The 24,473-nt window shown below is 36.4% G+C and overlaps 1 protein-coding gene across 4 annotated transcripts in view; it reads left to right on the plus strand.

Annotated features, from left to right (window-relative positions):
- The window catches only part of BBS9 (Bardet-Biedl syndrome 9), a 320,100-nt gene that overhangs the window by 90,028 nt on the left and 205,599 nt on the right, over positions 1-24,473 (plus strand). The gene's annotated exons all lie outside the window — the stretch shown is intronic.

The following is a 24,473-nucleotide window of genomic DNA, read 5'->3' on the forward strand; positions in this document are numbered from 1 at the left end:
CTATGTTTGATATCTATTTTAAATGTATTTTGTACAGTCCTTTTTCTTTGCCACACTGCTAATGAATTGCTGGGGTAATTTTGAATTCTGTAGTTGAAGTAGATTGTAAATGTTAATTTTCAGGTGTTCAACTTAATCAAGCAAATTTGTATGAGAGATGTATATGTAGGTATGTAACATATATGTATGTTAAAGCTATAGATGTCAAGCCAGAAGAAATTAGTCAGGCTGCATTTGATTCTCTGGTAAAATGCATTTCTAGTGGTGATCTAATTTTTCTATTAGTCCTTGTACATGAGCACCAAGGCAGGATGTATCCAGTGCTACAATAAAATTACTAATGGTTCATTATAAGTAAACCGTAATCTTACCTTTTTGTCCTCACACTAAGAGAGAAACATATAAGCAGGCTTCAGTGCCTGCAATGATGAAAGGCTTCCTTTTGTTTTATACTCCTATTTAATTTTATCTCCTATAATTTGTCTTTTTGAATTAATGTTGTAGATCTAAATAGATTTGAGTGAATATTACAACAGTTAAGAGCTGCATAAAGTGCTCTCCTTTAGAGGGAGAAGAAAAGCTATTACAAAGTAGTTGTCATGTGCATTAAACAAAGGAAATGTCATTCTTACGACGTTTGGGTGATTTATAGGAAGACACTACAAAAATACTGAAAAATCAATTTGTAACAGATGCTATTTGTATGTCTGAGTTAGTATCTTGAGCACTGGTTAAAAAAATTACCTGTGCATTTGGATACCCTGCTTACTTTTATTCTAAGAAAATAATTTGATTAGATAAATTTGTAAACAACTGAACAGCGTTTAAGATTGTACAGACATTTTGTAGCTTAAAGAAGGACCTTAAATATGAAGTGAGATTCGATTTTGTTTTATGGTAGCTGTTGTAAACAGTGTGTGCTTTGTATAATGCTCCCTTATTGCAGACCTGTTGTTGCTTGAGAGTGTAATTTAATAATCTTAATCTCTGCAGTGTGTTTTCTGTCATATTAAAAAAATCATGATTTGGCCACTAGCTGTAGGTGGTTGCTCTGGAATTATAATTTCCATACATTGACTCTTGACAGGTACAAGCAGGAATTAACAAAAAGGATCAGAAGCATCAGAAGGTTCACTTTCTTCTTTCAACCAACACAGATTTTTAACCCAGTGAATCTGAGCACAACTAACCATGTTTAGCACTAAACTGTATTTCACCCACTAACCGTGTTTATCACATTACTGTGGTTATTCTTTCTTAGGAAAAGAAGGGGAAGGATGGATTTGAAATGCGAGGTGGAGTTTTCCTATGTCACTTACTGTTGCTCAAGCCAATTTGATGTACTTGAATCTTATCTTGGATTCATACTCTAAATTTAAAAATGAAACGGCAAAGTAATCTCTACTACATTACATTGCAGTGCATTACAGTAAAATTTTGTAAAATCAAGACAAATCATGAAGCTAACCAATTTGTGTCCTGTGTCCCTACACTTCCATTGTAAACCTAGCTCCCTTCCTGTTCTCTGATGCCACTGTTGTAATTCCTCAGATTTTCCCACCTTGTAAGGAAGGCTTCTCCATCTCCCCCAATAGATCTCTAGTTCCCTTGAGTGTTCTAATATTGAAATCTCAATATTTACTCTTAGCCCCAGCAATGCACCTGCAGCTGCTTATTACACGTGTGCTAGCTGTCAGGCCGGAGCACTTGTGCTGACTGGCAGTAGCCAACTAACCAAACAACAAAGAACCTGGACAATGTCAAGGTTCTTGCCTCTGCCTCAGTGGGAGTGATAGCAGTGTCTCTCTCCTCTCCTGCTCTGCTAGTTAAAAAAAATATATGTATGCTATACATATATAGATAGATAGATGGATAGGAGTTTGCTAACTTCTGGACTTCATTTCTCTATAAAATTCGGTAGTGGTCATTGGAATCAAAAGTTACTAGGAATGGCTGAACAGACCCAGTTTGATATTAAAGGACAGCAAAGTTGCATAACCTTAGAAAGCTAGGCTTATAAACACCTGCATTGACTGACGACAGCAGTGGTTCTTTATCTTTTGATTGGCACGTTTTAACTTTTCTTGCTTTAAGGCACAAAAATATGTTGAGGAGATAAATAAGTTGAGGATTGCCATTAGTAAGAGGATAGTTCTAGACAGATCTAGTCAGCTATTCTCTTGCGGTCATCTAACTAGCATTATTACTGAAAAGCTTGTCTCATAGAAATGTCTCACTTGGTTGCAAGCAACAATAAAATGTCTTTTGAGGTAATTTTCGGATCTTGCTCTGCAAACAAAGTTGTCCAGTTCTGTTCATTCTGCTTTCTTTAGACTGTGTTGCATATTTATCTTGGTTGGTCTTGGTCTTGCATGTGAATTGCAGCTCAGAGAGATTCAAACATACAGGATTTTTTTACTTAATAAAAACTCTGTTGCTTGAAACAAGGGGACAGAGTATTCAAACAGCCTGTCAGTTTGGAGAAGTGGTCATAGGTTGCTGTTTAAAGGGCGTAGGACCAAGTACACGCTTCCTAAAGACTAATTTCAGTGTAATCCCCCGTCATCTGTTTTCCCTTCAGCATTCCCATTTTGCTTATTTCATTCTTACAGCTGGCAACATTGGAAAGTCAGCGTAGCGTTTCACCATCAGTCTCTTCAAAGTGGTCAACAAACGTAATCCCTTCCAATTAAAGGTACCGTGACTCCTCATTTAGACTAAGGAAGGTACTTCCATCAGGAAGATCTGTTTTAATTCTTTATACATTAGTAAGCTGTACAAGATATCACCTGTGACCAAGAATGCTTTATATGTAGATTAAAGCATCTTTTCCCTGAGATGCGTGATCTGAGCTCTCCCTTAGAAATACAGCTCTCTCAATAGTTTACCCTGAGAGTTTGCTGCAGATCGTGAGGTTTCAGTGGTGGCTGCTGGAGAAATAGATGGTTTTTGAAAAGGTTTTGGAAGTCAGTACTCCTATAAATGGATGTGCTGGCTCTTTCAATCAGTAATATCATAGGAGTTTCCCTTCCTCTTTTGTGTTCAACAGAGAGTGTTTTTAAGAGAGGTGCTTCTACTGTTTTCAGAGCTTTTTGAACTTTGTCATAAAGCTGTTCTATGTTATAGCCTAATTTAAACAGAAAGATGGATTATTACCTGTTGTCCAGGTGGAATTTAAGCAATTGTGCTATGAATTAATGCCTGCTTCTAAAAGAAGGACCAAATCATAGATGGTATTGGCTCACAGTTTCATGCTACAGCACAGGATTGGTATTTAGGAGTCCTTAAGTTTGCTCTGTGTTGTGCCTTTCAATACCCCTGTTGTTTCCAGAATGACACAGAGTAGCCGTGCCACATGGCAGGATCTATCCTAGTCTTTAAAAGTTGACATTTAAACAACCAACTCTAAAGCTAGCTTAGCAGTTTTCTTTTTCTCAAAAAGAAAGAAAGTAATATTTTAGAGCAACACCTGATTAAAGAATGTAGGATCTGACTCGCAGCTTTATTTAAGTTTACTGTAAGATACACACACATAAAGAACATTCAGCTCAAGTAAAAGCATTAAGTAAATGTTTTTTTAGAAAAGCATCCAAAAAGAGAAAGCTATGATACAATAAACGTTTAAAGTTAAATGTATGGAGAAAAAGCAAATCTTTTGTATCCATGGACATAATTTAGGAGGCCACAGGAAGTGCACTAAATATTTATGTTTCCTGAGATTTCAGCAGAATGTGTAATTAATCTGAATTTTTGGGCAATACTTAAAGGAACTTAAAGTTAGGATCCCTCTGAACACATCTTTTTTCTAACAAGACAATTGTGAGGAATATTCACTCTAGTGCTGCTGATCATGCATGTTACATCTTTATTTGATTGTAGTTTGTGAAGAAGCAAGAGTGTTGAAACCTTGTCAAACTGTATTTTAAGTATTAGTGTGTGCCAGTTCTTGTCCATTTTATAATAATACTTGATACTATCGGGCAAAATCAGTTTTGGGTATATAGTGCTATCAAGATTGAGATAACTTGTTTGTTGATTCTGAATCATATGTTCTGCATCATACAGTTTCCTCTCTGAAGATGGAGCACTTCAAATGAAAACCAATATTCCTATTCCAGTTAACAGTTGACAAGTATCCAAATGTAAGCATATTTTATCCTCCTTTTGCGTAACACGTTTGATCAATTTTCACAACAAGACCTTAGCTGCATAATTCCAGTGAGGTTGATTTATAACACGTGGGATTCTGGCTCACTGTGCAAGGGCTTGTCTTTATGACTGGGGATAAACTGTCACACGTTTGCTTCACCTCTATTCCACACCAGCTAGATGTAAACAAACTGCTACCTGGAAGCTCTGCATCTGTGCAGTGCTGAACAAAAATTATACCAATACCCCTTATTCATAGCACTTCTCTAATGTAGTTACATATCTCCCTGTTTGGAGATGGTTCACAATCTGCTGGTTCAGGGCATGAATGGAACAATTCTGTGACTCTCTGCAGCCTTCTCTGTAGATCTATTCTAACCTTTCTCTGGTCAGATGCTATGACAGTCTCTTCTTCTGGATCTTTAGGTATGTGCTTTAGGTTGACTCCCATATCTGGCATCTCTCTTACCCAGAGGTTCCTGGAATCTAGTTACTAGGTCCCTGAAACTGGTGTCAGCTCTTCTGACTTTGCCCTGAAGTAGTTACTGTATTTCTCCAGAGGTGAAGAGTATATATATATATTTATGACATTTAAAGCAAGTGACACTTAAATTCTGCAAAGGAATTTTTGCATGTGCATGTGCGTGTGCACACATGTGCATTTTGTTGTTAGGTTGCATGAAACATATAGCTTTGTGGAAAACAGTACAATGTACCTGGAAATATCTAACTTTAATTTCATCTCTTAAGCAAGAGATATCTATGAGAAAAATCTTCTTTCCTGTGAGGGTGACAGAGCATTGGAACACGTTGCCCAGAGAGGTTGTGGAGTCTCCTTCGCTGGAGATATTCAAAACCCGTCTGGATGCGATCCTGGGAAATATGCTCTAGAGGACCCTGCTTGAGCAGGGGGGTTGGACTAGCTGATCTCCGGAGGTCCCTTCCAACCTCAACCATCCTGTGATTCTGTGATTTTGTTACTGTGTTTTGAAAGGAATTGTAAACCTCTTCTCTTTGTCCGTTCTGTTTTTTTCCTTCACTCTCAGAATAAGATTTCCGCAGCTACCAAATGGCTCTTCCTGTTGATTTGAAGTCTGATTCCTATGACTAGGTTCCAGACTCACCTGATTGAATTGACTCTCCCAGAATCAGATAGTTTTTGTTCCAGGAACTGGAAATCCTCCAGGTGGCCTTGGGCTGTTAGCTGCCTGTTAGATTCTTTTGATATTTCCACAGTAATTTCAGCACAAGGATGTAGAAGGCAAAATACATAGGTCTAGGAGGGCAATAGCTGATGTATAGGCAATAGTACAAATGGATATCTGTTTGTGTTATTTGTGTATGCGCCTATATACATGCACATACACATAATTCATCACATCTTTATTTCAGTCTTGTTTCTGAACATGTCTTTTCAGCATTATATGCCTTAGGTAAGAGCCAGCATTTTATTTCCTTGGCAGTTAATACTAATGCAGATCTAGCACGTAATATATTAAAGAAATGAATAAACAACTTCCTTCCCATTTCTTTTCTTGCCTCACTTCCATCTCCTGATTTAGGAAGCTAGGAAGCTCTTTATTTCTAAGTCTTGACCTGTTACAGCGGCATAATACAAAATAAGTGTTGGCATCTACAGTATTTTAAGTAAAAATAATTTGTTAATCTTTTGCACACACATGAATATGGGTCTCTGAATTATTTTAACACTTGCAATGTGTAGAGCACTTTGATCATTGGTGATGCATGGTCAGCGGCAAATAAAAGTCGTTATGTTCTATTCACTAAAATACATTTAGAATCTCATTAAAAGTCCATTAATTCTTTGTTCGGGCCTCTTCGCTCCTTTTCTTGCCTATTAGTCAGTTGATAAAAATCTCGAAACTGATCACTAATGATTGAGTATTCTCTCTAGAGTCACACTTCTGACACACATGGCCCCAGGAACACAACATTTTGGGAATGATTCATTGCCCGATTAGTAAGGACTTTTACCTCAAAGCAAAACCATTAGAGTTTATCATGCATGACTCAAAAGCTGTATATCGCACCCGCTTCTGTAATAGTCATTTTCCCCTGATAATGTCAGTGAGTACACCCATAGTATAAATTAGTTCTTTTTGGCTTAAATAAATATGCTGCTCCTTTGAGGAGTTATATTTAGCTTCTCTTGTTTTATTGCTCTTTCTGCAAAATGTAGTATTTTATTCTTTTCATAGCCACTAAAAGTAGCTTATTGGCTATTACATATGATTAAAATTCCCTGTTTTATTGGTGTTCAAATAGTGTTATGTTTCTGTTTGCCTAAGACATATTTAGCTCTAACAGTGGAATACTTAACAGTGTCATCAAAACCACTGTTTATATGAAGATGTAGTCAAAAAAATGTCAGAAAGTAGTTAGCTGCACTTGGGAAGCATATATTGGGATTGTTAGCACACAGGCTTTGGTAGCAATTATTTGTTCCAATGAGAGACTAATTTTAAGTGAAGATTTAATTTGTCCTGCCTAGGGCTATCATCACGAGAGAAGAGGGTTGGAAGTAACGTGTGTGTATGTGTGTTTGCGTAGATACAGAACAAAATGCCTCAGCTAGGGGGCTGTTGAACTGAATTCAAGCCATCTAGCTTGTCACATTCTCCTCAAAGAGGAACACCAGCTACAGTATGCCCTGTCACACAGCACACAGTCCTACCTACTGTGTTTCTCCCATTGCACTTGTGAATGGCCAGATTTGGAGATCTGTTCAAAATGCTGAAGGGCCAGAGGTGTGATTTTTTTCCTCTGTGTGGCTCACGCTTTAGAGCTGTTTCACCAGCATAAGAGGATTCCTCAAACCCTGATTCAAGCCTCAGAGGAATGGGGGAGATTGTATCTTCTAGAATGTAAAGGCAATAGCAGGAAGTGAATTCTGTCATTCCTCTTACATTGGAAGATCTAATGGCTTTTTTAAAGGGGAATAACTGATAATACTTTGTAAGGCTAGAGCTCGTATCCTAGGCCCAACGCGAATAATCCAGATTGTATATTAGGGATCTCTGAAGGAACTGAAAGAGCCTGAGTGCGTTTGAGTGAGTGAAAATGGAACCAGTTGGCTATAGTTCCCAGAAGAAAGGAATACTGAGAAGTCTTACCTCTTTGAAAGAAAACTGTCATATCTGACAATATGAAATATAGTGTATGAGATACCTATGTTGAAACTTAAATTCCTGACAGGCACTTTCCCAGGGAGAGGTACACTCTGTAAGCAAGAGAGCCACTGCTATACAGTACAGTAATCAACATCTGAAGAAAAATTTCATAATGTCTTCATGAAAAGATGGTTTCTATTTCAGTCCTGTAATAACACAATACAAAAGCAAATTGAGGCTGGAAAGCTATATAACTGAGAACAACTAGTGAGTGTCTATGATGAAGATATGATGTGTACTTGGCAAGTTTGGATATATGATATTTGTGAAATTGGCCATTTTAATTGGGTGACTCACACATGATGAATTGTTAGGCAATTATTAAACTAATATAAATGTTAGTTAATTTCCACATGCGGTACCAAAAAAATCTTCTAATGATGTTTTAATAGTTTCTTTTGGATGGCTATTATACTTGTTTTACTAGTGTGAGCACAGATGCTGTGCCTTGAGATACCAGAAATAACAACGTATTCAACTAGATTATTTGCTGTTATAGCTTACAATGAATTATATTGATTTCTCTGATTTACAGGAAATGAAAATTGTTCATTGTATTTGGATAACAAGTATATTTTGGTTTCAAATTCATGCCAGGTAAATATTTCAGAGACAGTAACGTGCAGATTTAGAGAAATGTAACAAGAGTTCTTTATGCTTGGGCTCACCATATCGAGTCTATGTTCGTTATACCAACAATTCACTGCACAGGAAGGAGAGCTGCATTTCCATTAGATTCAATTTACAGTTTTAATGCGTACTGTGCAAGTTGTTAGCATTTTACTCAAAATCCTGATTTAAAAAAAAAATACTAGGCATTAAATATCTTAGGGCCAAACTGACTGAAAACTCATCTAATGCTTGCACATTTTTATGTGAGTTAGATGCTAAATAGGGGTTAGTTACATACTTTTTTAGTGTAGGCCCAGCTGCACCAAACTATTTTGTCTACCAACTTAATCTGAAATCATCTTACATCAGGCCCTGCAACTACTTATTCACGTTAACTTTACAGAGAACTAGCATCTGAATCAGTCTTGCATTGGCAATTATGCATCATATTAAGAAAAAAATTTAAATAGCAGAATTATGACTTTTATAAAACATACTCTCTTTCTTTGGTTGTATATTCGTTGCAGTCAGCACAATCTCAGCTCAGAGCTCCTGGTCTAGCCACTACTCTCTGAGGAAAAATGTACCTTGTGTGGTCATTTTCTGAATTTAGGCCTTTTTAATAAAAGGAGAAGTTTATGTTGGAATGGAACTATGGGCTAAATCTGTAAATTGACAGAAAACAAAGGGGAAAGGAACGCTTTTCTCCAGTTCTTACTGCCAGTTGGCATCTCACAGATATAATGTATGTTTCAGTTGTGCTTAACTGGTACCTTCCACATAGTTAGTAGGGAAGCTTTTAATTATTCTATTGTGGGCAATTTAAACTGGTATGAAAAAGGGAAAGATTGTTAATGCAAGAAAAGCTGGTGCAATGAACTGGGGTGTCAGAGGTCAGGAAGCAAAAGGACAGTATAGCTGAGTATCGTAGATGTTATTTTAAGGTTTTTATTTCATGAAAACTTCTTTAAAAACGTTTTGTTTATCTTTGAATAAACAAATGAGCTTTTGAAAAAAGTGCAATTAAAGTTAGAAACTCTGAAGCTATGCTAGTTCTGTGCAAGAATGACCCCGTATATTCAAGTTACAATAATACATTAGTAAGTAGTGGTTCACGTTTTGAAATACATATATTGGGCAGTTTAGTTTTATACATTTTTAATCATATTGATATACTTAAGGGAGTTTTACAAATAAAACAGAAATAAATCAAATGGCCGCACCATAATTTGGATGATCTGCGTTTATTTTCTCTAAGTCTGCAATAAATTGCCGTGCCTAGCACTTTATGTTCTTTGACAAAGTTTTGTGGCTGCAGTTTTTTATTTTACTACTGGCAATTTATTGTGGATACAAATTTGGAATTATTTAGTTGTCTTAAAGTTAAGCATCTGCTCAAGTCCCTTGTTGGATGATGACCAGAATGCTCAAGTCAAGGTGTCAGGTTGTGAATATAAGTGCTATATTCCTTCTTTTTTCAAAAAGCCCTAGGTCAGCCTAGAAAACATTACGTACAGGCGCTGAGGAGTATGCTTTGCTAGTCTAGATTTCTGTAACATGGGAAGGAGAAGTGGAAAAGGAGACATTATATATTACAGGAATTGCGGTATTTTTTAAGGATCCCCCCTGCCCCCCCCAGAGGACTCCTCCTCTTTCCCTTTCGGAAATTTGAAAGTATTTGGTATGGATAACATTTTTATCTTGTTTATTGTTTATACTCTTTTCCCCAATCTACTTGAGCAGGGGAGAAAAAAACCCTGCACCTATTAAAGACCTTTGAATTCAGAGTCTTTCATGTTACAATGTGTCTATTTACTGCTGTCAGTAGGCCTGTAATATATTTAGTTTGGAGAGGTTAACAAGCATACCTTGGAGTGTTACTTTTATTTTCTGTTCTGTGACGCTTAACAAAATCCCATTATACAATTGAGTAGTATTATAATGTTAAAATGTTAATTTGTTCTGCATTCCATTAAAATTGGATTTTTTTTTCTTGTGCGTTGGCCCATGCATTTTGTATAAAACCTATAATTTAAACACTACACCATAGAAATGCCCTAAATTAGTAACCTTTTGCCTTTGCTACCTTAATTACTCCTCATTATTTACTACTTAAAGAGCAACCTCTAGCTATTGGTTAAATATTTGCCAGCTAATTAGATTTGTCGCGTTAAAGAAAACAGCAGCCCTCACCTCTGTTCTAATGCGAATGGGGTTTCAGAATCTGGAGAAAATGCCATGCTTTGCTGGGAAGAAAACTGGACTTCTTGAATTTTACTTATTCTTTCATTTCTGTTTAATGAGTATGTTGCACTGCATTAGCTATCTGCTGCGTTCTTAGGCAGCTGAAAGTCTGCCTTTAAGTAGCTATTTTTAAAAAGGCTGTTCTGTTTCAGTATGTTCTGTCTTCTAGTTACTCTTAAAAGCTGAAAGGAAAATCTGTATCTGATGCATTTTGAGGGGGGGGAGGAGGGAGCAAATAGGAAGCAGGTTACTTGTTGGCTACTACTAATAGCTGTCTTTCAGATTTTTACCTCTTTTTGGAAACATGTCTGTGTTATTTGGTCAAATTCATAAGGAGTACAGTTCATTAAAGCATCTGTTAAATTGTCTTTTTTGACAAATGTAACGGCCGCTTTTTTCTTGTTTTTCTTCTGGAAATGCATGCAGAAATTATAAAATGCGGAAGTTACAAACAGTTTTCAGATCGACTTATCTTCACTGTTTTATCCACCTATTTTGGATTATATTAGTTTTGCATTTTATTTTGCCAATTTTCCACTTGTATGCAAGCATACGAAGAGATTGTAGTTTATAATTGCAATTAATTGGAATGCCATGATGTGAAGTGACCTGCCATATTCAAAGATATCGTTCTTCGTTTCCGATTTGTATTTTCTGAGATCCACAGTAGCTGAAGCTTGTCTAACGTAGATTTTTTTTTTTCCACCTGATTTGATTCCTAGTCAGTCTTGCTGTTCACGACTTAGTGACGGCTGTCCTTGTTCTTGTTCTTGAACTGTGGACTGAGCTTCCCATTTGCTTTTAGGAGCTCAGTGTCTCTACAGAGTTGCTTCACCTGTTCTTCACTTGTGGTGTTTGTTATGTGACAGGCTAAAAACTGGAGAGCCTGCCACTGTTACAGCTCAAAGTATAACTCTCTGCTTACGTCAGTTGTTCTGATATCACTGGCCTTTATTTTTAGAAAGGCATTAGAAACAAATGGGGAAAAACACACTGATACAAATCTTCGTCTTGTGCTTGTGATTTTTTTTTTCTCCTGTGTGACATGTATTCATGGGCCAGGGGAAGGTTTTGCTTCTGGTATTTTTTTTGGAGGGGGCATGGGAATCCCAGCACTCCGTTTACAGCGAAACAGCGTGGCCTGTCCGATGTTAGGCTAAGTAGTTTAACTTTTGAAGTAGGTAGTTTCTCTACAAATTTTTTTCACAGTTTGTTTCCTGTGTCCCTGTTTACAGATTTTATAACCGTATGCTCTGAAACAAAAACTTAAGTATTCAGGTAAGGGTTTGGGTGATCTCTCAACTACTGCCTAAAAATTCTTGTTTTCAGTTCAGCCAGGCAATCTGTAAAGGCACTAACTGGCTAAGAGGCCCTGTTGATCTTTGCAAAAGAAATGTTCTGTGGAAACCTTTCCCTGAGAAGAGTTTGTGAGATTTATTTGGATTACAGCCTATTAAAAAAGGTCATTTCTTAATTTTCTTTCCACACAAACAGGCCAAGATACAATTTTAGCAGGTATTAGTAAAAATTGAAAAGTGTATTTTGTGTTCTGGGACTGGTGCCAACATCTGTATTTGCAACTCCCAAGACAGGTCTAAGAGGGAAAGCTTTTCCTCATTGCCCTCCGAAGACTGCTAGAACAAGCTTGTGACATTTCTGTTCCATTGCATCTGTGTTATTTACTTCCCTTTTAAATTCTTTGGAAGTTTATGGTCAATGCAACTCAGAGGGGAAGCTTGACCCTTTGTTTTGACCACTGGTGCATTTTTCTAGCAGGAAGATGCATTTAATTTGAAATATGGCATGTTTGGGTCACTCTAGAGCAGATCCTCAGCCAGAATAAATTATATCTGCAGTTAATAGCTCTGTGACTGTTAACATAAACTGAGGTCTGTTCTCTAGTTGTGCCCAGGTAAGCTTCTTCAGTTCTTATTTTCTAATGTAACAAATGGGACTGCAAATTTTAGAATTTTGCAAAAGGTCTAGAAAATTGTAGTGATTTTTTTTTGAAGAGATTCAAAGTGTTGTCTCATTTTCTGTACATGATGTAATAACTTCTTTTTCCAGTATTTACTATTATTATAAGCAGGGATTGAGTGGAAGGGGATAGATTTCTGTGTATACATAGATTTTTTTTTAAATATAATCAGGCAGAGGATTTTTAAAATGATGCATGCGAGTCCAGAGTTTTCCAATTTTTGTTCCAAGAGGCTTTTCAATTCCTTATTTAGCCACTTCGTCGTGGTTTTACTGTCAGCGTTAGTGAGCCCTCCCTAATCCTGTTCAGTCTAGATCAGTTGCAGGTGCTCAGTGTCTTTGCAAATGGGATATTCCTATTAGACAAAAAATTATAGATTTAAATGTACAACTCCCGGTTTGAAAAATACATATGCTGCATGACAGTCTATTTTTAAAAGAAATAAATTTCCTGGTTTTTTTGGACTCTGTTCTTTTACATTTCCATTATACATGGCACACCATTACTTTCAGCTGAAAAATGGATTGTTCCAGCAGAGTGCAGCAAAAGACAAATATTGCAAACATGTTTAGCTTTCTTGTCAAGAGTTGGACGGTTGTAAAAAGGAGTTGACAATTCAGAAAATGTCAAATAAAACATGGAGAGTATCTTATAAAGATTGCAGTTTATCAAGTTCTCTCTGCAGGTTTTTTTCCCTTTTAAGACTTAAGTGGAATTTACTAGGAAAATAACCATTAAAAGCTATGAATATATAGTAAATAATATGTAAAGTCCATAAAGATCTTTCAGGCATCACTGATAAACAGTAGCAGAATCTCCGTGTTGTAAGTAACTAACCACTGTTTGGTTAGTAATTTACCTGAGGCTGTACAGCAAGCTGGTGGAACAGGTGACATTACCATTCAAGATTTTTTTTCCTTTTTCCTATACTTAACCTGTCAGAGTTCCCTACCTTTCATAACTGTAGCTACTGTATATTTCATTTTTTTTCCTGCTTAGTTGCTTTGAAGTCAGTGAAACTAATTCAAGTTTTTTGGCCCTTGTTTCATAACAACAGACAGGAGATTCATTGACACCTAAGAGCATGGAAGATAACACCTAAGTATCAGTATGATTTTAAAGGAGAAGGACCCAAAGTTTTGAGCAGTGTGATGGGGAAGGGGAAAGTGACTAATTTAGTGTTTGAATTAGCAGACCTAAATTTGGGTTATTAATGGAGAGTGAAGAGTGAGAATGAAAGGAATGAACATTAGAATAAGTAGGCAAACTCTTCCTTCACAAATCCTGTCTTCACCTTGCGTCTTAGTGATTCAAAATAAGGTTGCGGATAAGAAGTGGTTCAGACTGTCATGTTGTCAGATGTCCTCTTGCTCTCAGTTCTGAGAGGATTCAACAGTTGCTGTATTCCTGAGTTTATCGCAAGAAGTAAATGTTAACCTGGATCGCTATGGATACTAGCTGCAATTTACTCTAGTAGTTTTGTATTATTTCGTTATCCTTATAATGATTTAATCCAACAAACCATGTGAGGCATGGGAGTGTCTAACACATGCTCAGTTAGGCAAGCCTAACAGAAGTTACGGAAGAGGCATTTCTTTTTTATTCTGAAACCTAGTGTGAAACCTGCAGCTACAATGAATGGAAAACCTTCCTTCACCATTTGAGCAACCTCAGATTAGGCAGTACAAAGTCGAGCAGCAAAAGCAGTGTCACATGTCTGCGACTGCTGATTCTGTGGTCAGACTTCCTACCTCTCTGAAGGGGGTGTAGACATCAGGGGAAGTGAAGTCTCCATTGCATTCCCGCCAGGGCATATTCTGCATTATACCCTGGTGCTTTGTAACGGTCATTTCATTTTTAAATGCATTTCTTAAATACTCTTTTTTAGCTATAATAATTCAGACCAAGCTGATTATTAACATTCCTAAAATTTTCTGTGGCCATTTGAAACTTTATTTAAATGACACCATTAAAATATATATATATTGTATATATAAAATATATATTTTATATATATATATATATATATATAGTTGCTATGTCCCTCCCCCAAAATATGAGTTAAGTGTAAGAGTAATTGGTTGTGGGTGTTATGTTTAATTTGAGTCAGTCTTCTGGTTTCATCTTGGGAAAAATTCCCAATGACATGGGAGGATTCTTGCATGTTCCTTATACCCTCTGCATGTGTAAAGTCGTTTTATTATATTTCATTTTCTGTGTAGGCATAACTTCACTGGATATGAGGAGCTAAAGAATGCTGGAGAGACCACCTACAAGTATAGTCTTTTATTATATCTCTAATGCTAGTAGTAATTTTCAGAACTTGAAAAGAGGAAATTGAGTCTTAAAACATGTGCTAATGAGTATAAGAGCTACTTATTTAGCTAAGGAAAAGTAAATATTTTTTTCAAAGATTGAAAATTAAAATCAGTGCATCTCAAAGGAAGGTAGTTTTCCTTAATCCATCTGTTAAAATGTATATAATTTGAATAAAGTCATACATTATTACTAATAGTTTCTAATGTTATTCCCATGTCAGAATATAGATTTAAAGCCCGAAGTAGGCTTATGTTTTCACTGTTTGGTTTGCAGCCTGATCCTCTGGTCTTCCTGATCCTGGGTTTCAAAAAGCCTTGCACTGCCAAAATTAAAGTGGGAAGTGTTCCCGGGCGAGTTCATTCTCAGCTCATTAATCTACACAAACAGGTCAAATATGAAGCTGAGGGTGTGCAAGCCTGGGATCCCGATCCAATTGTTTGTGGACACTGGGAGAACCACCATGCCCATAATATGCCCTCCTCTCCTTCAGTGGGTTGCTTTTCCTGCTTGCGTAGGGTGGCCATTCGCTGGCATCTTTGCCCACTTGAAGTGCACTGTCCCTTCCTTTGTCTGTGCATTAGTCCCTTCCTTTGTCCTCCTGCTGGTCAGATATTGGCAGGTCTCCAGCGCCCAGTGAGAGAAGTAACCTGTGGGCATGTTGCCATTCTGAAGGACTGGGGATGCTGTTTTGGAGAGGAGTCAGAGCAGGCTTTTAGGAAGCTATCCTAGTATGCTGTGCCAATTAGTTTTCCAGTTTTCCCACCTCCTCTTGCTTCTAACAGCTGATGACAGCAGCCTCTGGTACATGCTGAATGAGACTTTTCTTCTGCCATGAACTGGACTCTATCAGATGGCGGTAAAAAAAAGTTCCTATTTAGGTTGAAATTTTCTGCGTTTGGTTCTGATCAGGGTCATAAATGCAATATGAAGGAGCCCAAAATTTCTGGAGTACCTAGAGACTCCAGTTAGGATCAAGGCACCCGGCGTATTAAATGCTGTGCAAACAGAGAATAAATAGTCTTCTTTTTTCCATTTAAATGCAGCAAAACAACAAAATTTGAGTTTAACAAATACTCAGGTAAAGATGAAGGGCGAGAGTGATAAGAACATGCAGATATTTAGGATAGCTGTTACACAATATGATGATTCCAGACTCATGTGTTGACTTTCCTAATACTGTGTTTTGTTTAAATTTTTGGATCTGTCCCAGGCTGTAGTCTGAAGGGAATTAGTTAGTGACCTTTCTCATACCAGAAAATCTTAACAGTGCCAGAAGGGTGTTAAGCTCATCTAGTTTTTTCTTGCCTCCGCTTTGTTAAGACTTTATTTACAGGAAGACAAAGGGGAATACATTTAAGAATCATTCACTGATGAGAAAATGTGATTATTGTAGCGGTCATTATTCTTGTGAAAGTAATGCTTAGTTTTACAGAGCACATTATGAATCTCGATGAACTAAAGAAAGTGATCAACAAATACAGTCCATAAGGGTCGGAGAGAAGAAAAAATTAAAACTTTCTTCTGTGATGGTACAGTGTGGCTACTCTCAAGTTGGAAACCTTCTCCGCAGGCACAGTTCAAGCATAAATATCATTCATTGTTTCAAATATCTTACAATTTAAACAGTATTTCTGTGTCCTTTTTAACCTAATGACTGCCTTCACACTGATTCAAAAAATCCACAGACTTTTTTTTTTTCTACTGTTTGGAAATTGGAAGCAAGGGAAGATAAAGGAATAAAGTGCTTAATATTTGCATAAACAGAATTTTATTGTTTTACTAAGGCATTGATTTACTGCTATAGGAACAAGTATTTTAGGTTGGCACAGGCAGCAGTTAGGAGCCATCCCCTGACTGTGCCTTCTGGCAGGCTCAGATATACATTTACCAGCTGAGTGGGACTTCCATATATGTGTTTTTTATTTGTATTTTTAGTTGCCAGTTGCTTCATGGATTCTGCTGGGAAGTCCAGTAGCAGCTCTGAAATCACAGTTTGAAAAACTTTCAGAGTTTACAGAAGGGTGTGATTAACGAAGATGTGACGGCAAAGATTTTTTAAAAAAACAAACAAAAAAACCAAAACAAAACAAAAAAACAAGCCCACAACCAGAAGATGGAGTCATAAAAGTCCTTTGGGTTGAGGGGACTTTGAGATGATAGATAATTATCTTGATGGGAATCAGTAGGTTGGTCATGAAATTTATATGTGAAGAAGTCACTAGTCTTTGAGAGCCACTTTTTGTTTGCAGTGAACTGGAGGTTTCAAAAATGCTGTAAGTAGAAAGAATGTTAAGACAGTGGTTACAAAGAGCACATTCACTGTTTTTTGAGATGAGGGAAAGGGAGAAGATGGAGTGATAACTTGAAGAGAATATGATGTGCCTATGGGGTTTTTGATTTAATGATAATACAAACTGTATGCCTCTGGATTAACTATAGTGCATGAACTGCATGCAGAGAGAGAGGAGAGGCTCAGGGCTCTGGAATACAGAGCTATCTTTGTTATCATAATACCAGATGATTTGCAGCCTTCATTTTTACTTTTTCAGGCACAGCAACTAGTAGGGGGTATTTACGATCTGCACAGGGTCTGACTGTTCCTAGTGGTTGTGAAGCAGTAGGGAAGGAGGAGATCTGAGTCTCGGATGGATTTGTTAAGCCTAGAAGAGATGTGGGTGCGGGCTGTTTTGAAGTAAGTGGCATTGCGTAGGAAAGAACTCTGTACATAGTTATCCACAACAGTGAAACCAAGAGAGAATATTTTAGCTCAAGAGGGGTTACGTATATGTGAATGGCTATTAGTAATAAGATGAGAATTTAAGGAGATTAAGGGCTGGAGGAACATAGCAGAGGTTGTACTAAGATGGGTAAGCTGAGACAGTAAGGAGAGGAACAGTGTCTGGAACTTTAAAAAGAAAAAAAAAATTTACACATACTACTTTACTTTAATTTTTTAATCTAAATCATCAGCTTATAGAGACCTAGAAATGATTTAAAATAGAAGTGGGAGTTTAAGGTTTGTATGCCCTGATAAGGGGGAAAAAAGCCCAGCGGAAAGTACAGAAGCTTAGTCATGCTGCAAAGCAATAATAAATATTTGGTAAAGATAAAGCAACATTTATACTGCTTTTACCCTTTTGTCAGAGTTGCTTCGTTTCATCTAGTAAAGATAATAAATGAATTACCATAAAATATTTGTGTTTGAAAGTTCTTCCTTGGTTTTCACGAAGAGTATTTATTTTCCATCAGTCCATTACAGTGTAACATTGATTGGTGCACGTAATGTATTATTCATACTGTTCTAGTTTCATCCCATTAGCAATGCCAACATTTGGCTGCATTCTGCAGTGGTAATCTTGTGTGAAGAGTCTTTGTACAGCAACTTGTGCTGTGGTTCGGATCCTATTTCACATTTAGTGACAAGACAGAATGAACAACAGCACCGTATTGATACTACGCAGACTTTGGTCCCCCTTCCTCCCACCTCCTATGCAGTGAGAATTGTAAATGTACTGTAGAGTTATAAACCAAATTGTGAAAGGCAGAATGTGTATCATCAGAACTGGTTTATTTTTAGTTCTTTTATCTTTGTCTTCCCGATAGCTAATGTCGTTAGAACTGACAAATAACTAAAACCATCCCATTACAAAAATAACAAGAACCGAATTAAAGCTGGCCTTCACAGAAAAGTAGTCTGACATTTTGGTGCATGTGTATGATCCTTTGGGTATACTTTTTGATCATGTAAACTATATTGGGCCTAGGGCTGATTTAAATATACACTGAATATACACAGCATGGTTAAGATTACTGAAGGTATACCTAATGCTGATACCAAAAAAAAAAAAAAATAAAAAAAAGAACTTTTCATTTGAATCATAACTAAGGTTTGATTGCGGTATGCCTCTTTAATGTTTAGTACAGGAACTTTTTTCCATGTGTAGTGGCCAGCCCAATGTCAATCAAATTCAATGAGAATCTTTTCACTGACTTAATTAATTGGGTCTGGCTTTGTTAGGTGAATGCTCAGGATTTTATTTCTTTCTCTGAAAAGAAATATGCTTCTCCCTCATTCACTATTCTCTCTGAAAATGCAGTCCACAAAAAATAGAAATCTCTAAGCAGGTAAATGAAGATTAATCTAAAAAATATCTTAACTTTGGAATACTAAGGAGATAAAATTGGAAATTTGAAGAATGTTTTTTATACAGATGTTTTCATTTTTTCAAACAGCTGTATAAACAGTGAAACAATCTCTTCCTGGCATGGATAATTCAAAAAAATTACTATGTTTTAACGTGCGTGTGTCATGAGGACAAATGGTTGGCATTTGTGAAACTATATTTCTTTTGGATTTTTATCTTTGGAGACAGGAAGAGCCTGAGCAAAGTCTACAGAGCTGCCTGTGAGAAACGGGAAGTTTACAGATCATCAAAATTTATTCCCAAGGTTCTGATAAAAGGAGATGAAGGGTGGCAAAGAGAGTCAAGAGATGTTAAGGGGTAAAATAAAGATGGAGGGGGGAGACAGAGCTTGAAGGGCAAAAGAAATAGATTAAAAAGTGAAGAAAGAATATAGTAATGGAATGGAAAATAAAGGTTTAAGCGAAAAACGATGATGGTGCAGGAGGGTGAGTATTTTTTGTTTTTAAATGTATGCATATTCCAAGAGGCATGGTTGTACTTTGACTTTTATTGAGGTTGGTAAAAAGATATTTGTTCATCCTTTTGGAGAAATTAAAAAAAAATGCAGTTATTTACAGCAATGTTATATTTTCACTATTTTGCAGTTAAATATTTTATGTATGAGGTTGTTAAAAGACTTTAGAAAATGTGGGTAAGTTACTATTTTCAGTAAGTTATGTTTTCAGATTCTCTTTGCTTTTCATTTTTTCATAAATAGTCTTTATGATTTATTATCTAACATGATTTTGTATTTCAATTTTTGAGAAATGTGTTTTGGAGTGTTGTAGAAGTTTAAGATATTCTTTCTTCATGAATTACTGCGTGTGCATATATAATGTCAAACATATTTTGAAATGATTGATCAAAATACTATTTAAACAGTATAGGATCAACCTCTTTGCTTGCACAAACAGGTGAGATGCTCCAGCCAAACTGTTCAAAAGTCAGCGAATCCCCAGTGTATTTCTCCCCCCGCCTTCACCTAATGACATCCAGCAGAAGAGGGGGGAAAAAACCCCCATGATTTTACAATGCCTTGTGTGGTATTTGACCTTCACAAAAAGTAGTTGTATCTTAATGCATTCCAGTGAATAGGACACAGAGTTACAGGGAAAGAATGTAGATGCTGGCCAGGGTAGGATACACCATAGCCAAACAGCATAGTGGATTATGAGAGAGACTTCTTCACACTGGCTTGCAGTTCTTATTCTTCTCCCCCCCCCCCCCCCCCCCGGTCTCATAAATTTTTCAGTCTTTACTTCATTTGGGCCCAACTTGAACAGAAGGCTCCATCCCAGACTGCTTTGTCGTGATGCTTAGGGAGCTTTACTAGAAAACAGGAATTGGGTTGGGACTGGGTATCACACTTCCTAGGACAGTACTGTAACCGACAGGGTGCAGCTTTCATTAGATGTCTCCTTTGATTTGGCTTTCTGAATCTTGAGTGGACAGCAGGAGCTACTCTACAGCCCCAGGCTACCATGGCCTTATTTGCTGGGTTGAGAAGCTGGCAGTAGGATAAGAGAATACAGGCATGAGATGTAAAAATCAGTTGAAAAAGAAGAGTGCAGTAAATTAGAGAGTTTTTAGGTAGCATTCAACTCGGAATGAAAACGGCGGTGTTCAGTTTATTTATATGATTAATGTATACATCACGACGGCATTATGTTCGGGATAAGTTATTAAAAGTATGGCAGGTGATGAAAACATACTGATTATTCCCAGTTCCAGGGAGGTACAAATTTGTTAACTGGAGTAAAAAAACCTGAATATATTCAAACCTCCTCAATATGGTTCTGTTATAGATACCGAATAATAACAAGGACGTATACCAGAGCGTATACAACTTCATGTTCGTTCTTTAAAACATTTTTCTTTTAATATATTTAGGGTCAGATTTTTGTTGCTTACTTCAGACTCAGAACTTAGTGCACAGTTAAAAACAAATAATTAGCTCCAGTGGGTCGATTCTGTCCTTGTCACTTAAATGTTTAGGGTTTATATATGACAAATATAATTAATTGCGCTGGGTGCAATGTGATACAGTGGATAAACTAGACTGAGAACTGGTATTGGGAGACCTGACTGTCTTTTCAGCTTTACTGTGATAGCTTATATAATCTTGAATAAGTCCCTACCTATTCAATGATGCCAACATGTGTGTTTAAATGTGCAGTGTAAGAGGTAAATATTATTATTTCCAAATAATAGTTTAATGAGAGGACTGTTACTTCTTAAGACATGACGTTCACCATCTTTTTTTAATTATACTAAGTAGAATCTAAAGTTCTTCTTTCTCTTTTCAATTTTTCATACCAGTGTTCCTATTAAAAATGTTATTTTTGTGTAAATGTTGTAAACTGTGCTCCAAAGACTGTGAAAAATATTACTCTGATAAATTTATTAGACTTAATCTTCCTGAGATCTTTATCTAGATACTCTTTCTGATTCTGCAGTTATCATAAGCTATTTTAAAAATTAAACCACCCTCCTCACCAAAAAGAAAAAATCAGCAACAAGCAGCAGATATTCTTTTGCCATCAAAATTTGGCTATGTACTTTGGTGCATTTTAGCAGGCATATTTCTATTGGGTAAGCTTACTAAATTTTGATACTTTACGCATTTCAAGTCAAAGATATTTGATTTGGAAGCTTATAGCTGCATGTAACATTAGGAAAAATAGCAGATCAGTGGATTAATCTGTTAAATTCATCTTCTAAATGTAGCAACTTGTTAGGATTGACAGTATTACATCATTTTATTCCTAGAACAGTCTTTGCCGGTGGCATTGAGTATTCCTTCAAACATAGCTCAAGTTCGGCATGTGACCCCTGTTGTTTCACAATTCAGCTAATCTGCTGGTTGCTTTTAGCAGTGAAGTCATAAGCCTGTAACCCTGATGCAATGAAACTTCCTTTATCATCAAAAATCTCACATTACAGCCTTGTGGAATGGTTAAGTATTGGAGAAAGACTGATGAAGAAAGATGTTCAATTAAACGCAAACAACGGTGATCCAATGTTGCCACATCAGAATTCCACTTGGAGCTTGGGGGAGAGCCGTCTTTGTGAGTATTGCTCACAAATTATGGGGAAGTAGTGCTAGAAGAGTTGTACTGAGTTGGCCCATAAAGAGATTTGGGAGTACTTCTGTTTTTGCTGAGGGCTTGTTACGGTTTGTTCCAATGATTTTTTTTTTTTTTTTTTTGTAAAGAAGTGGCTGAAATGTATTTAGAGCCTTGTATAGAGCCTTATGAAGAAGCCGTGTTCTCGAATGATTACTTCAGAGCTATTGCTGCTACTCAAGTTGGATTTTTGTTCAGCTCAAAGTTATTGCTGTATACTTAGAGATGTAGCTTTCAGTAGTTTCATAGTACAGGTCACTATCTGAAAGGAATGGTTATTAAAATATTTTAAGCCTGAATTGGAAGCTGTTTTATTACTTTTATTGTATCTTCTACAATTTTATTTTGAATCTTTTTTTTTTTTTCTACCTGCGAATCAGATGCCCTGAAGCCCCTTTTTCTGGCATCCTAAATGTCTACTGCAGGTACCACAGTTTCCTATTTCTCATTTCCTTTATGCTTTTTCTACTGTCTTTTCATCTACAGCATTTAATGATTCTCTTGGGAGGCTTTTCTATTTTTTTCATACACATAGCACTGTTCGTTATTATGGACAAAATGTTTTTTCATTGGAAAATGCTGGCTTGCTGAGATTAGCTTGTTAACTAGTTTCAGTTAGTCTCTAGGTTTTCAAAAGTATTTGTAGCTGTCTGAATGTTTTGTTTGAGCATTTTATATATGGAGCACATACCTTCTGAGGTAAAAAATTGTTTTCATTTTGAAATATAAGGTGATTTTCACCTCTTAAAAGAGAAAATTGGAGAGGCAGCTTTCTGAAATTAAGCCAAATGAATATTTCACTTGAATTATTATTTCCACTCTTCATATTTTTGACTTTTAAAATGTTTTGATGTTTTCTCCATCTTCAGAACATGACCGTTTCAAAATTTCAAAATCAAAAATTTAAATGGCTCAAAATGGAATAATTTTGAAAGTCCTATGCTGGGGAGTTTTAATATTTGTACTTACTTTGAGATTTTAAATTGTCAGATATTTTGCAAAATGGTAATCTAAGTACCTGCACTCTTTGGTTAATTACATTTTTTAAGCTGTTAAGTAGATACATTTTTATATTCATTGCAGAGATGTAGAAACCGTGCAGCAAGTAATTTCTTGTGTTAAAAGTAGGGCTGAATTCTCATTCCCAATCCTCTATTCTCAACATAGCCCTCCTTTCCCAGCTGAATTCTAAAGGGAATCCAGATGTTTATTTAAATATTCGTAACACAACTACAGTTAGAGCTGGGAGCACCATAGATAGCTGTCTCTACCTGTGTTCATTTAACTCTATATTCATCTTGTAGTTAAAAATATCGTATTCATTGCAGTGTTAGCAGATGAGCTTTTTGACAGGCAAATGGTTTTTTTTTCCTCTAAGTAAGGCTTTATGGAGACAAGGCAGTAGAGCTGTCTCAGAAAGCTTAATGTATTGAGTATTGACCACAGCCCTACAGAAGAAGCTTTGTGTACTGTATTTAAATATTGTATTCTGTAAGAATTCTGTATTTATTTTCACTTGCTTTAACACTTGACATATTTAAAAAGAGGATAAAACTTGAAGCAGCCAGTTGCAGCTTTGTAGTTAAGGTTGAGCTGAATTTCATATTTAAAACAGGGATTTTATTTCATTGTTAGTGGAAAAGAGAGAAGAGTTTACCGTCTTGCCTGATATTCAATGAAGTGGAAAAAAATTGAGAGTTTCCAAATCTTCATTAATTTGTATACTATCTGAAAAAGATGATTTTATGTGGCAACTTTTGCTGACAAACTTTTCTAAGAAGAATTACGATTAAAATCTTAAATTTTAAACGTGTTACCTGATAGAAGTGGTCATATCACAGTCAATGTAAACCGTTTAGATCTTTATTCCTTCAGATAGTTGTCCATGAGCGTATAAATGGGTAAGGAGATAAACTTGTATACTGTACATATATTAATTCTGGAGTCTGTACAAGGGAATGTGTGTGTTGGAGGGAGATTTATGCAGGGGAGTAAGAAAGGCAGGGTATTTGGGTTACATGTACAGAAAGTCATGGAAAGATGCAAGCAGGACTGGGAATCTGTAAGGTAAAAGGGAGGAGAGGGATGTACTTCTTACCTGCTCCAAGGAACTAAGCTTCTGTAAACCTTTCCAAACTGGTACTACATGCTCCTGCTTTTCATTCAGTATGTAAAATTAATTCATGTCAGTTTGCAAAGGAGTCAAAGTTCCAGTGAATCTGGGCCTCAGAAGTTTAAAGGAAAAATAAAAGTAAGGAAGTATAATTGCTACTACTAAAAAATCAAATTATTTGTTCATAGTCACCAGAGATTATGTAGATTATTCTATCAAATCACTAAAGTGCTAACACTGCTCTATTCTTCACTCATTTAAAGATGCACTCCTATATATTTTACTATAGGTTCTGGTAGATGATGTGTTTCAGAATATAAAATAAGAATATTTAGCAGATGGGAGCAGGATCATTGGAAGAAAGTAACAGGCTGAGTGTGCATGTTTCTTACGGGAGTGTTGGAACAACAAGGTGTTCGCAGTTCCTGTGGGTGGAAGTTCTGTGGAAGATGAGGTATGAATGGTGCTTTTTCAGGTATTTTTTTCCATCCTTACTCATGTGTTTCTTTTGCAGTGATGTATCTATCTCGGTATCTATATTAGAAATTGTGGCTTTTT

The sequence above is a fragment of the Struthio camelus genome, chromosome 2, assembly GCF_040807025.1.
Source record: "Struthio camelus isolate bStrCam1 chromosome 2, bStrCam1.hap1, whole genome shotgun sequence".
NCBI classification, from domain to species: Eukaryota; Metazoa; Chordata; class Aves; order Struthioniformes; family Struthionidae; genus Struthio; species Struthio camelus.